Genomic DNA, 14,534 nt, shown 5'->3' on the forward strand with positions numbered 1-14,534 from the left:
CAGTGAAATTCTTACTTACGGGCCCTTCCCAACAATGCAGAGAGAAAAATATAGAAAAATAATAACACAAGGAATAAATACACAATGAGTAACGATGACTTTATATACACGGGGTACCAGTACCAAGTAGATGTGCAGGGGTACGGGGTTATTGTTGGAGATATGTACATACTGTATAGGTAGGGGTAAAGTAACTAGGCAACAGGATAATAAACAGTAGCAGCAGCATATGTGATGAGTCAAAAGAGTTAGTGCAAAGCGGGTCAATGCAGTCCGGGTAGCTATTTGGTTAACTATTTAGTAGTCTTATGGCTTAGGGTTAGAAGCTGTTCAGGGTCCTATTGGTTCCAAACTTGGGGCATCGGTACCGCTTGCAATGTGGTAGCAGAGAGAACAGTCTATGACGGGTGGCTGGAGTCTTTGACGATTTATAGGGCCTTCCTCTGACACCGTGCGGTATAGAGGTCCTGGATGGCAGAGAGCTTGGCTCCAGTTTTGTACTGGGCCATACGCACTACCCTCTGTAACGCCTTGCGGTCGGATGCCAAGCAGGATACTTCACAATTCGTTCATGATTATAGATAACCATGGTAGCATCCATATTAATGTAAAAGTGACACCAAAATGGCACAAGACATTATTCACCATTCAGTTCCTATTGGGCAAAACACAATCCAAAACAAACTGCAAATGCACAGATCGGATTAATGCAGGGGCTTACTGGTGCTGTAGCCCCTTGGCCCAGGCACGAGGCAGCAATTAAAAAAGACATATATATATATACTGGTACTGGTACTATATATATATATATATATATATATATATATATAGTACCAGTCAAAAGTTTGGACACACCTACTCAGTCCAGGGTTTTTCTTTATTTTATACATTGTAGAAAAATAGTGAAGACATCAAAACTATGAAATAACAGAAATGAAATCATGTAGTAACCAAAAAAGTGTTAAACAAATCAAAATCTATTTCATATTTGAGATTCTTCAAAGTAGCCACCCTTTGCTTTGATGACAGCTTTGCACACCCTATTTGACCAAGAAGGAGAGTGATGGAGTGTTGCATCAGATGACCTGGTTTCCACAATCACCCGACCTCTACCCAATTGAAAGGGTCTGGGATGAGTCGGACCGCAGAGTGAAGGAAAAACAGCCAACAAGTGCTCAGAATATGTGGGAACTCCTTCAAGACTGTTGGAAAAGCATCCAGGTGAAACTGGTTGAGAGAATGCAAAGAGTGTGCAAAGCTGTCATCAAGGCAAATGATGGCTATTTGAAGAATCTCAAATATATTTTGATTTATTTAAGACTCTTTTGGTTACTACATGATTCTATATGTGCTATTTCATAGTTTTGATGCCTTCACTATTATTCTACAATGTAGAAAATAGTAAAAATAAAGAAAAACCCTTGAATGAGTAGGTGTTAGACCGATAGGGCATATATATATATATAGTATATATTCTTTCACTTCAACCACTAACCATAGGAAGATTCAGGAGTCCGCTCTCAATGAGTGTAGACAGCCTGCTACTGCCTGCTGCCGCTTTGCTAATTGTCAGATGAGGAGAGGAGGTAGGGGGCCCACATGGGTAACTTGGGGGGCCTACCTTGATTGGGTAACTGATTAATAATTTGTTTTAAATAAACTACAAAATAAATAAAGGTGACTGGTCAATTGTGTGAGTCAGGGGCTGGGCCCAGGGGGCTCACTCCTGAATCTAGCTTGGAAAGACAGTCCCGTGCAGTATCGAAGAGCCCTCACTGCTGCTCGATCATCCTATTTTCCAACTTAATTTAGGAGAATAAGAACAATCCAAAATATATTTTTTATACTGTCGCGAAGCTAACTAAAAAGCAGCATTCCCCAAGAGAGGATGGCTTTCACTTCAGCAGGGATATAGTCATGAACTTCTTTGACGAAAGCAAATTATGGACTCCTCTTTAAATCTGCGTATTCCTCCAAAGCTCAGTTGTCCTGAGTCTGCACAACTCTGCCAGGACCTAGGATCAAGGGAGACACTCAAGTTTTTTAATACTATATCTCTTGACACATTGATGAATATAATCATGGCCTTTAAACTTTCAAGCTGCATAATGGACCCTATTCCAACTAAACTACTGAAAGAGCTGCTTCCTGTGCTTGGCCCTCCTATGTTGAACATAATGAACGGCTCTCTGTCTACCTGATGTGTACCAAACTCACTAAAAGTGGCAGTAATGAAGCCTCTCTTGAAAAAGCCAAACCTTGACCCAGAAAATATAAAAAACTATCGGCCTATATCGAATCTCCCATTCCTATAAAAAAATAAATGGAAAAAGCTGTTGCGCAGCAACTCACTGCCTTCCTGAAGACAAACAATGTATACGAAACGTTTCAGTCTGGTTTTAGACCCCATCATAGCACTGAGACGGCACTTGTGAAGGTGGTAAATTACCTTTTAATGGCGTCAGACCGAGGCTCTGCATCTGTCCTCGTGCTCCTAGACCTTAGTGCTGCTTTTGATACCATCAGTCACCACATTCTTTTGGAGAGATTGGAAACCCAAATTGGTCTACGGACAAGTTCTGGCCTGGTTTAGATCTTATCTGTCGGAAAGATATCAGTTTGTCTCTGTGGCTGTTTTGTCCTCTGACAAATCAACTGTAAATTTCAGTGTTCCTCAAGGCTCCGTTTTAGGCTCCGCACTATTGTTTTCACTATATATTCTACTTCTTGGTGATGTCATTCGGAAACATAATGTTAACTTTCACTGCTATGCGGACAACACAGCTGTACATTTTGATGAAACATGGTGAAGCCCCAAAATTGCCCTCCCTGGAAGCCTGTGTTTCAGACAGAAGGAAGTGGATGGCGGCAAATGTTCTACTTTTAAACTCGGACAAAACAGAGATGCTTGTTCTAGGTCCCAAGAAACAAAGAGCTCTTCTGTTGAATCTGACAAATAATCTTGATGATTGTACAGTCGTCTCAAATAAAATTATGAAGGACCTCGGCATTACTCTGGACCCTGATCTCTCTTTCGACGAACATATCAAGACTGTTTCAAGGACAGCTTTTTTCCATCAACATAGCATTGCAAAAATCAGAAACTTTCTGTCCAAAAATTATGCAGAAAAATGAATCCATGCTTTTGTCACTTCTAGGTTAGACTACAGCAATGCTCTACTTTCCGGCTACCCGGATAAAGCACTAAATAAACTTCAGTTTGTGCTTAACACGGCTGCTAGAATCTTGACTAGAACCAAAAAATGTGATCATATTACTCCAGTGCTAGCCTCTCTACACTGGCTTCCTGTTAAGGCAAGGGCTGATTTCAAGGTTTTACTGCTAACCTACAAAGCATTTCATGGGCTTGCTCCTACCTATCTTTCCGATTTGGTCCTGCCGTACATACCTACACGTACGCTACGGTCACAAGACGCAAGCCTCCTTACTGTTCCTAGAATTTCCGAGCAAACAGCTGGAGGCAGGGCTTTCTCCTATATATCTCCATTTTAATGGAATGGTCTGCCTATCCATGTGAGAGAAGCAGACTCGGTCTCGACCTTTAAGTCTTTATTAAAGACTCATCTTTTCAGTAGGTCCTATGATTGAGTGTAGTCTGGCCCAGGAGTGTGAAGGTGAACAGAAAGGCACTGGAGCAACGAACCGCCCTTGCTGTCTCGGTTCCCCTCTCTCCACTGGGATTCTCTGCCTCAAACCCTATTACAGGGGCTGGGTCACTGGCTTACTGGTGCTCTTCCATGCCATCCCTAAGAGGGGTGTGTCACTTGAGTGGGTTGAGTCACAGACGTGATCTTCCTGTCCGGGTAGCCCCCCCCCCTTGGGTTGTGCCGTGGGGGAGATCTTCGTGTGCTATACTCGGCCTTGCCTCAGGATGGTCAGTTGGTGGTTGAAGATATCCCTCTAGTGGTGTGGGGGCTGTGCTTTGGCAAAGTGGGTGGGGTTATATCCTGCCTGTTTGGCCCTGTACGGGGTTATTGTTGGACGGGGCCACGGTGTCTCCCGACCCCTCCTGTCTCAGCCTCTAGTACTTATGCTGTAATAGTTTATGTGTCGGGGGCTAGGGTCAGTCTGTTATATCTGGAGTATTTCTCCTGTCTTATCCGGTGTCCTGTGTGAATTTAAGTATGCTCTCTCTAATTCTCTCTCTCTTTTTCTTTCTTTCTTTCTTTCTTTCTTTCTTTCTTTCTTTCTTTCTTTCTTTCTTTCTTTCTTTCTTTCTCTCGGAGGACCTGATCCCTAGGACCATGCCTCAGGACTACCTGGCCTGATGAGGTTTCTTCCTAGGTTCAGGCCTTTCTAGGGAGTTTTTCCTAGCCACCGTGCTTCTACACCTGCATTGCTTGCTGCTTGAGGTTTTAGGCTGGGTTTCTGTACAGCACTTTGTGACATCAGCTGATGTAAGAAGGGCTTTATAAATACATTTGATTTACTTACATTTTTGATTTTATTATAATATAATTTTCCAACCACAGAAGCCCGCTCTAAATGTTCAACATATAATTTAGGCACAGACGATCAATAGTTTATAAAACATATTTTTGTTATCACAAGCACATACAGGTATCTGCCAAAATGAAGGAAACACCAACATAAAGTGTCAGGAAGGCTGCAGTTTGGGCAGCATGTGCGCCAAATATAGGCTACTGCTTGTTGCGTTGTGGCCCTAAACATATAATCCATAGAAGGTTTTGTAACCCCGGGGCCTATGATTTCTTAATCCGGTCCTGCAAATGCATCCAACAAGTTTGTTGTCACAAGCGTGATGTAGTTATAGTGTGCAATGAATATGGAACCAAATACTAAACTTTTGACTACTTGAATACACTTTAAGTGAATTTGTCCAAATACGTATGACATCTTCAAATGGGGGGACTACTGTGGGTACATAAAGTGCTTTAATTTCTAAACGGTAAAACAGATACTGCATGTATGAAAATGCCCTCAAATAAAAGGTGACATTCTGTACTGTCGCCTCATATGACCAATATGTATAGAGTCAGATTTAGAATTTTAGCTTCACTGTCCAAATGCATACAGGAGTGAAAATGTGTGTATTTTGTAAGATATATATGCAATATATTTTTTGTTGTTGTAATAATTAAGGCACTGTCCATAACCCCTAACTCTATGTAGAGGGCTTAGTAGTAGGCTAGGTCAGGTCTAGGCCCCAATGAAAATTGAAGTATAGAATATCAAGGGAAACCTGTTTCCAACCTATTCAATTGAATATGTATTGTGCTCATGACTCAAAGGCTGATGGCCATAACAAAAGCAACGACACCCACTCTCAGTCATTTTGAAATGTGCAACGTTCACCTCACTCACTCAGAACACCATGCAAATGAAATCACCTCTCACTCTTCAACAAAAAGGAATTTGCATCGCCACCACAGACAATTCAAAAACCCTTTTCCTGCTGTATGCTTTACATGATAAAAAGGCAACAACCTTTATAGAATTCAATAACCTTTTCCTGCTGTATGCTTCACACGATATAAAGGCAACAACCTTTATACAATTCAAAAGGTCACAACAATCTTTGCACGGTTCAAAAGCTACAACAAAAATTATTAAACAGATCAATTCAAAAGCTCTCCCTTTTCTGAAATCCTCTCTTTTTACTCTCTCTCTCTCTCTCTCTCTCTCTCTGTCTCTCACTGGTTCTATCCCCCGTCTGTGTTCTAAAGCCTCAGCCCACACTGTCTCTCTCTCTCAGCTAAAATAGCACACTCCGTCCACAGCACAGCACATTGCCTGCCTTAACGTTACATAAGTGACACCTGTTACCCTTTTACTTGTACTTCCCTCCTACAAATCCATTTCTCCATTATCGACACACCCTCTCCCTCACTCTATTCTTCCCTCTGTCATCGAACCACAATAACCATTTCCTTTAGTGCTCTCTCGTTGCCATGGCTTACACTGCTTATTGTCCCTCATTCTAGTATGGTCTGATCCCACTGGGCAGCGACGTCTATTCCACGTTGGTTCAACGTTATTTCATTGAAACGACGTGGAAACAATGTCGATTCAACAAGTGTAGCACCTGGCAGATATTCTACTGCATGATTCACCCACTCAGCTACACCCACTCATGCAGTGTCCCAGCTGGCTACATATCACACTGTAGAAACAAGCACACAGCATGCACCCCCCACATACTCTTTCAAAAAAAAAATGTGAGAAAATTAACATGTTTAATCTGAAAAAATTTCATTTCTTTATTCTCTAATGTGCTCTTTCAGTATTTCACCAATAGGTTTCCAGAAGGAGAAAGCCTCCACTTCTATGTCAATTATAATAAAACAAAAACACTATAGTAAATGCTACAGTAGTGTCCGCTAAAACACAACAGTAAATACTACAGTATAGTACAGTTCACAAAAACGGTGAATACTGCAGTACACAACAATCCACAAAAAACACTACATTAATTACTATGGTGTATACTACAGTTTTCTTTTACCACAGTATTTATACTATAGTTACCTGTAAATACTACAGTATATAACAGTAAATACTGTAGTATTAACTGTACTTTAGTCTGCAAAAAAGACTACAGAGAACAGTGAATACTGTAGTATTTTCAGTGCATTTGGAAAGTATTCAGATACTGTCAGATTGGGTGTGCAACTGGTCAACTGGAGTCAGGTGCAGGAGAGCAGAGATGAGTGAACAGGCACATTTTAATTGGCAGAAGCAAATCAGTCGGACGCAACAGCGTCACAACACTCCAAGGCAAAAGCGAATAGCGCACTAGTCACACAAATAATGTACAATACAATACCACGGGTTCAAAACAATACCCGGAAAAAAACAGCCTGCCGCGTCACACAATAAATGTAACGAACAATTACACACACAGACATGGGGGGGAACAGAGGATAATATACACGTAGAGTGATGAGGGGATGTAAACCAGGTGTGCGGGAAAACAAGACAAAACAAATGGAAAATGAAAGGTGGAGCGGCGATGGCTAGAAGACCGGTGACGTCGACCGCCGAGCGCCGCCCGAACAAGGAGAGGAGCTGACTTCGGTGGGAGTCGTGACAGTACCCCCTCCCTGATGAGCGGCTCCAGCAGCGTGCCGACACCGGCCTCGGGGACGACCCGGAGGGCGAGGCGCAGGGCGATCCGGCCGGAGACGGTGGAACTCCCGCAGCATTGAAGGGTCCAACACGTCCTCCACCGGAACCCAGCACCTCTCCTCCGGACCGTACCCCTCCCACTCCACGAGATAGTGAAGGCCCCTCGCCCGACGCCTCGAATCCAGTATGGAGCAAACGGAGTACGCCAGGGCCCCCTCGATGTCCAGAGGAGGCGGAGGAACCTCCCGCACCTCAGACTCCTGGAGCGGGCCAGCCACCACCGGCCTGAGGAGAGACACATGGAACAAGGGGTTAATACGGTAATCGGGGGGAAGCTGTAACCTGTAACTAACCTCGTTCACTCTCCTCAGGACTTTAAATGGCCCCACAAACCGCGGGCCCAGCTTCCGGCAGGGCAGGCAGAGGGGCAGGTTTCGGGTCGAGAGCCAGACCCGGTCCCCCGGTGCGAACACCGGGGCCTCACTGCGGTGACGGTCTGCGCTGGTTTTCTGGCACAGCACGACCCGCTGGAGGTGAATATGGGCGGTGTCCCATGTCTCCCCGCGCGCCTGAACCAGTCGTCCACCGCAGGAGCCTCGGTCTGACTCTGATGTCAAGGCGCCAGAACCGGCTGGTACCCCAGTACGCACTGGAAGGGGGAGAGGTTAGTGGAGGAGTGGCGGAGCGAGTTCTGAGCCATCTCGGCCCAGGGCACGAACGCTGCCCACTCCCCCGGCCGGTCCTGGCAATAAGACCACAGAAACCTGCCCACATCCTGGTTCACTCTCTCCACCTGCCCATTACTCTCAGGATGAAACCCCGAGGTAAGGCTGATCGAGACCCCCAGACGTTCCATGAACGCCCTCCAGACCTTCGAAGTGAACTGGGGACCTCGATCAGACACTATATCCTCAGGTACTCCGTAGTGCCGGAAGACGTGCGTAAACAAGGCCTCCACAGTCTGTAGGGCCGTAGGGAGACCGGGCAGAGGGAGGAGATGGTAGGACTTAGAGAAACGATCCACAACAACCAGAATCGTGGCGTTACCCTGTGAGGGGGGAGATCGGTAAGAAAATCCACCAACAGGTGCGACCAAGGCCGTTGTGGAACAGGTAAGGGGTGGAGCTTACTTCTGGGCAGGTGCCTAGGAGCCTTACACTGGGCGCACAACGAGCAGGAGGAAACATAAACCCTCACGTCCTTGGCCAAGGTAGACCACCAGTACTTCCCACTCAAACAGTGCACCGTCCGACCGATCCCAGGATAACCAGAGGAGGGTGACGTGTGGGCCCAGTAGATCAACCGGTCACGGACAGCAGACGGAACATACAGACGCCCAGCGGGACACTGGAGGGGAGCAGGCGCTGCACGTAACGCCTGCTAAATGTCCGCGTCCAGCTCCCACACTACCGGCGCTACCAGGCAGGAAGCCGGGAGTATGGGAGTATGGGAGTATGATCCATGGGCCGCTCCTCTGTGTCATACAGCCGGGACAGTGCGTCTGCCTTCACATTTCGGGAACCTGGTCTGTAGGAAAGGGTGAACACAAAACGGGTAAAAAACATGGCCCACCTTGCCTGACGAGGATTCAGTCTCCTCGCTGCCCGGATGTACTCCAGGTTGCTGTGGTCAGTCCAGATGAGAAAAGGGTGTTTAGCCCCCTCAAACCAATGTCTCCACACCTTCAAAGCCTTAACCACAGCCAACAGCTCCTGGTCCCCCACATCATAGTTTCGCTCCGCCTGTCACGATTGTGTGGAGAGACGGACCAAGGCGCAGCGTGCTCTGAGTTCCACATATTTTATTTAGTGAAACTTACAAAACAAAAGGAAACAAACAACTAACCGTAACATCAGAGGTGCTACATGCACTAACTCAAAACAAGATCCCACAAAACACAGTGGGGAAATGGCTGCCTAAATATGATCCCCAATCAGAGACAACGATAAACAGCTGCCTCTGATTGGGAACCATACCATGCCAACATAGAAATAAAACACCTAGATAGAAACACCCCCACTAGTCACACCCCGACCTAACCAAAATAGAGAATAAAAAGGCTCTCTATGGTCAGGGCGTGACACCGCCGGGCTGAGCTTCCTCGAGAAGAAGGCACAGGGGCGGAGCTTCGGTGGCGTGCCCGAGCGCTGAGAGAGCAAGGTTCCAATCCCAGCCTCAGACTCGTCCACCTCCACTATGAACGCCAAAGAAGGATCCGGATGGGCCAACACGGGAGCCGAGGTAAACAGAGCTCTTAGGTGACCAAAAGCCCTGTCCACCGCAAACGTACCAGACCCCCCTTCAGCAGTGAGGTAATGGGAGCCGCTACCTGGCCAAAACCCCAGATAAACCTCCGGTAGTAATTGGCAAACCCTAAAAAACGCTGCACCTCCTTTAGGGGGAGTCGGCCAATTACGCACGGCTGAAATGCGGTCACTCTCCATCTCCACCCCTGAGGTGGAAATGCGGCACCTTAGGAAGGAGACGGACTGCTGGAAAAACAGACATTTCTCAGCCTTGACGTACAGGTCATGCTCCAACAGTCGCCCAAGCACCCTGCGCACCACGGACACATGCTCGGCGCATGCAGCGGAGTATATCAGAATGTCATCAATATACACCACTACACCCAGCCCGTGCAGGTCCCTGAAAATCTCGTCTACAAAGGCTTGGAAGACTGATGGAGCATTCATCAAACCGTATGGCATGACAAGGTACTCATAGTGCCCTGAGATAGTACTGAATGTTGTTTTCCACTCATCTCCCTCCCGGATACGCACCAGGTTGTACGTGCTCCTGAGGTCTAGTTTGGTGAAGAAGCGTGCCCTGTGCATTGACTCAATCGCTGTGCCTATGAGAGGCAGCAGGTAACTGTACCTCACAGTGATCCGGTTTAGGGCGCGATAGTCAATACACGGTAGCAGACCTCCCTCCTTCTTCTTCACAAAAAAGAAACTCGAGGAGGCGGGTGAAGTGGAGGACCGAATGTACCCCTGACGCAGGGATTCGGAGACATATGTTTCCATAGCCGCCGTCTCCGCCTATGACAGGGGATACACGTGACTCCTGGGAAGTGCGGCGTCTACCTGGAGGTTTATCGCACAATCCACCCGACGATGGGGTGGTAATTGAGTCGCCCTCTTTTTAGAAAAGGCGAGAGCCAAATCGGAATATTCTGGGGGAATGCGCATGGTGGAGACCTGGTCTGGACTTTCCACCCTAGTAGCACCAACGGAAACCCCTAAACATCTCCCCGAGCACTCTCACGACCACCCTGTGAGATCCCACTGTTGCCATGAAATGGTGGGGTCATGACGAGCTAACCAGGGAAGGCCTAGTACCACGGGAAACACAGGAGAGTCAATGAGGAAGAGACTGATTCTCTCCTCGTGACCCCCCTGTGTCACCATGCACAGGGGAGTGGTGGCCTCCCTAATCAACCCGGACCCTAATGGTCGACTGTCCAGAGCGTGAACTGGGAAAGGCCTAACCACTGGATCAATAGGGATCCCTAACCTATGGGCGAATGCTCTGTCAATAAAATTCCCATCTGCGCCTGAATCGACGAGCGCCTTATGCTGGGAATGCGGGGAAAACTCAGGAAAGTAAACATGCACATACAGGTGTACAACAGAGGCCTCTGGATGAGAGTGGTGCAGGCTCACATGGGGTGACGCCAGAGTGCCCTGCCTGCTGCCTCGACCCCCAGAGGAACCAACCCGGCACCGACCGGAAGTGTAACCTCTGCGGCCACAGATGGTACACGTGAAAGCCCTGCTCCGGCCTCCCTGAGCGCAGCACCTCCCAGCTCCATAGGCACCGGAGCGGTGGTGCTGGGAGAGGGAACCGACGGAGCCTTCTCTGGACGTCCGCGGGTGACTAGCAGGTTATCCAACCGAATGGACAGGTCCACCAGCTGGTCGAAGGTGAGGGTGATATCCCTGCAGGCCAACTCCCGACGGACATCCTCACGCAGACTGCAGCGGTAGTGGTCGATAAGGGCCCTGTCGTTCCATCCCGCTCTTGCGGCCAGGGTCCGAAATTCCAGGGCGAAATCCTGGGCGCTCCTCGGCCCCTGTCTCAGGTGGAAGAGACGTTCACCCGCCGCTCTACCCTCGGCGGGTGGTCGAAGACTGCCCGGAAGCGGTGGGTGAACTCCTCGAAGTCGTCCAATGCCGCATCTCCTTCTCCCCACACGGCGTTAGCCCACTCCAGAGCTCTCCCCGAGAGGCACGAGACGAGGGCGGACACCCTCTCCCTTCCCGAGGGTGCCAGGTAAACGGTGGCCAGGTATAGGTCCAGCTGTAGCAGGAAACCCTGGCACCGTGCCACCGTCCCATTATACTCCCTGGGAAAGGCGAGACGCATCCGGGTACAGGAGGGACGAGTGGTTCCAAACTTCTTCCATTTAAGAATGATGGAGGCCACTGTGTTCTTTGGGACCTTCAATGCTGCAGAAATGTTTTAGTACCCTTCCCCAGATCTGTGCCTCAACACAATACAGTCTTGGAGCTTTACGGACAATTCCTTTGACCTCATGGCTTGGTTTTTTCTCTGACATCCACTGTCAAGCGTGGGACCTTATATAGACAGGTTTGTGCCTTTCCAAATCATGTCCAATTAATTGAATGCACCACAGGTGGATTCCAATCAAGTTGCAGAGACATCTCAAGGATGATCAATGGAAACAGGATTCACCTGAGCTCAATTTTGAGTCTCACAGAAAAGGGTCTGAATACTTATGCAAATAAGGTATTTGTTTTTTATTTTTAATACATTTTGAAACATTTCTAAAAATCTGCTTTTGCTTTTTCATTATGTATTGTGTGTAGATTGATGTAGATTGATAATTTCATCAATTTTAGAATAAGGCTGTAACGTAACAAAATGTGGGAAAAGTCAAGGGGTCTGAATACATTCCGAATGCACTGTATACCATAGTATACTATAATATTTTTTCATGTGGGTTGTCATGCCAATGGAGTTGGCAAGAGCACAAACAGATCTGGGACCAGGCTAATATAGAGTGCCTTAAGAAAGTATTCACAACCCTTGACTTATTCCACATTTTGTTGTGTTACAGCCTGAATAAAAGCGAAAACATGTTTTTAGAAATGTTTGCTAAATTTTGAAATGAAATACAGAAATATCTTTGTAGTGACGGGTGTATTGATACCCCATTGAAAGTGCAATGAATAACTTTACCAAGCTCAAACAGAATATTCAATGTCTGCTTTTAAAAAAATCTACCAATAGGTGCCCTTCTTTGCGAGGCATTGGAAAACTTAAGTGGTCTTTGTGGCTAAATCTGTGTTTGAAATTCACTGCTCGACTGAGGGACCTTACAGATAATTGTATTTGTGGGTTACAGAGATGAGGTAGTTATAAAAAAAAATCATGTTAAACACTATTATTGCACACGGAGTGAGTCCATGGAACTTATGTGACTTGTTAAGCAAATTTTACTCCTGAACTTATTTACACTTGCCATAAAAAAGGGTTTGAATACTTATTGACTCAAGACATTTCAGCTTTTTAATTTTTAATGAATTTGAAAAAATATATATAATTTCACTTTGACATTATGGGATATTGTGTATAGTGACAACAAATCTCAATTTAATCCATTTTAAATTCAGGCACAACAAAATGTGGAAACAGTAAAGGGGTGTGAATACATTCTGAAGGCACTGTAAAACAGATATTCTCAATAATAATCTTTAGCAGAATCAATCAATTATGCAATAACCACGTCTGGTGTGTTTGAAGCACCCTGAAGCCACAATATTCATGATACTGAGAGATCCTCATTGCATGAACATGTGCGGTGTATTTTTTTTAATGTGGTGCCCTGTCAAACTTACACTGGAGAAGTCTCCTTCCTCAAGATGCTCAAACAAAAGGGTGATGTCATCTCTGTCATTCAATGCGCCAGAGCTCAATGTCAACTGTGCCACTTATTTGGGTTGGGGTAACAATGATTCCTTCTTCAAACAAAAAGACACAAAAAAAAGAACAGTGGCTCATATGAGTGAGTGACACAGTAATGGTATTGAGAGGTTAGTCACCCAGACAAACACTGTGGCTATGATGAAAGGCCATTCGTATACTATTAGCCTGGGTACTACTCTGTTCAATGAAAAGGAAAAGGCACAAATCTCGCTCAACATTAAAAATGCATTGTTTTATTCAAGCAAGGTTTAAAGATGAGTGTTCCGGCATTAAATTCTTTCCATACTAGTCTGTTTGTGCAATCATGCCACTCCTTGCCACTCCTTGTCATGTTTGGAATGACAAGGAGTGGCAAGATGGCACAAACAAACCCAATGAACTACTACTCAGACACAAACACAACAGTTTGTCTGTCAGCCTCCTCAGATAATATGGGTATTGATCCTCATGTGAATTATAGCTGACATACAAATTAACTATTAATTACGACAGCCCCCACCCCATTATCACATCCACTGCCACCTCACTGGCCTGGTTCACAATGATCTAATTAATTTGGCCTGAAATAGACAGACAGAGCCCTACATTTCTGCAATGGAGGGGTGTCGCCCTTGGATGTATTCACTTGCAGTGGTAAAAGAAAAATGTAGAAAAAATAAATGTGGGGCTTACTTTTCCCAACAGACAAAATGCAGGTGACACACAGAATCCCCATTAGAGCCACCAAGTCAAGGTATTTATTTGCACATTTATGCATTTCAACAACAAGTTGTACATAAAAGCTTTACAATAGCTCCTTTTATGTATATGCATCACTTAGTATTATACACCATCAAGAACCAGGCAAGGTAGGCTACTGTAGATCAATAGTTCACTGCAAGAAATCTTCATAGCTTTACAATGCAACATTTATTTCAGAGCACTTTATTATATTTTTGGCAAAAAAATGTTTATTTAACCTTTATTTAACTAGGCAAGCCAGTTAAGAACAAATTCTTTTTTACAATGACGGCCAAACCCTAACCCGGCGACGCTGGGAAATTATCAAATATACCAATGATAAAATATACCACATTCACTCATGATTTTCATTTATACAAGACCCAATCAACACTTTTCATAAATGAAATATACTGAAAAACAGTAACACCTGCTCTTTCCATGACACAGACTGACCAGGTGAATTCAGGTGAAAGCTATGATCCCTTATGGGTGTCACTTGTTAAATTATGCCATGAGACAATTGAGACATGGATTGTGTATGTGTGCCATTCAGAGGCTGAATGGGCAAGACAAATAATCAATAACTGCAACACTGCTGGGTTTTTCACACTCAACAGTTTCCCATGTGTATCAAGAATGGTCTACCCCCCAAAGGACATCCAGCCAACTTGACACAACTGTGGGAAGCAATGGAATCAACATGGGCCCGCATCCCTGTGAAATGCTTTCGACACCTTGTAGAGTCCATG

This window comes from Salmo salar, chromosome 09 (assembly GCF_965601325.2).
Source record: "Salmo salar chromosome 09, fSalSal1, whole genome shotgun sequence".
NCBI classification, from domain to species: Eukaryota; Metazoa; Chordata; class Actinopteri; order Salmoniformes; family Salmonidae; genus Salmo; species Salmo salar.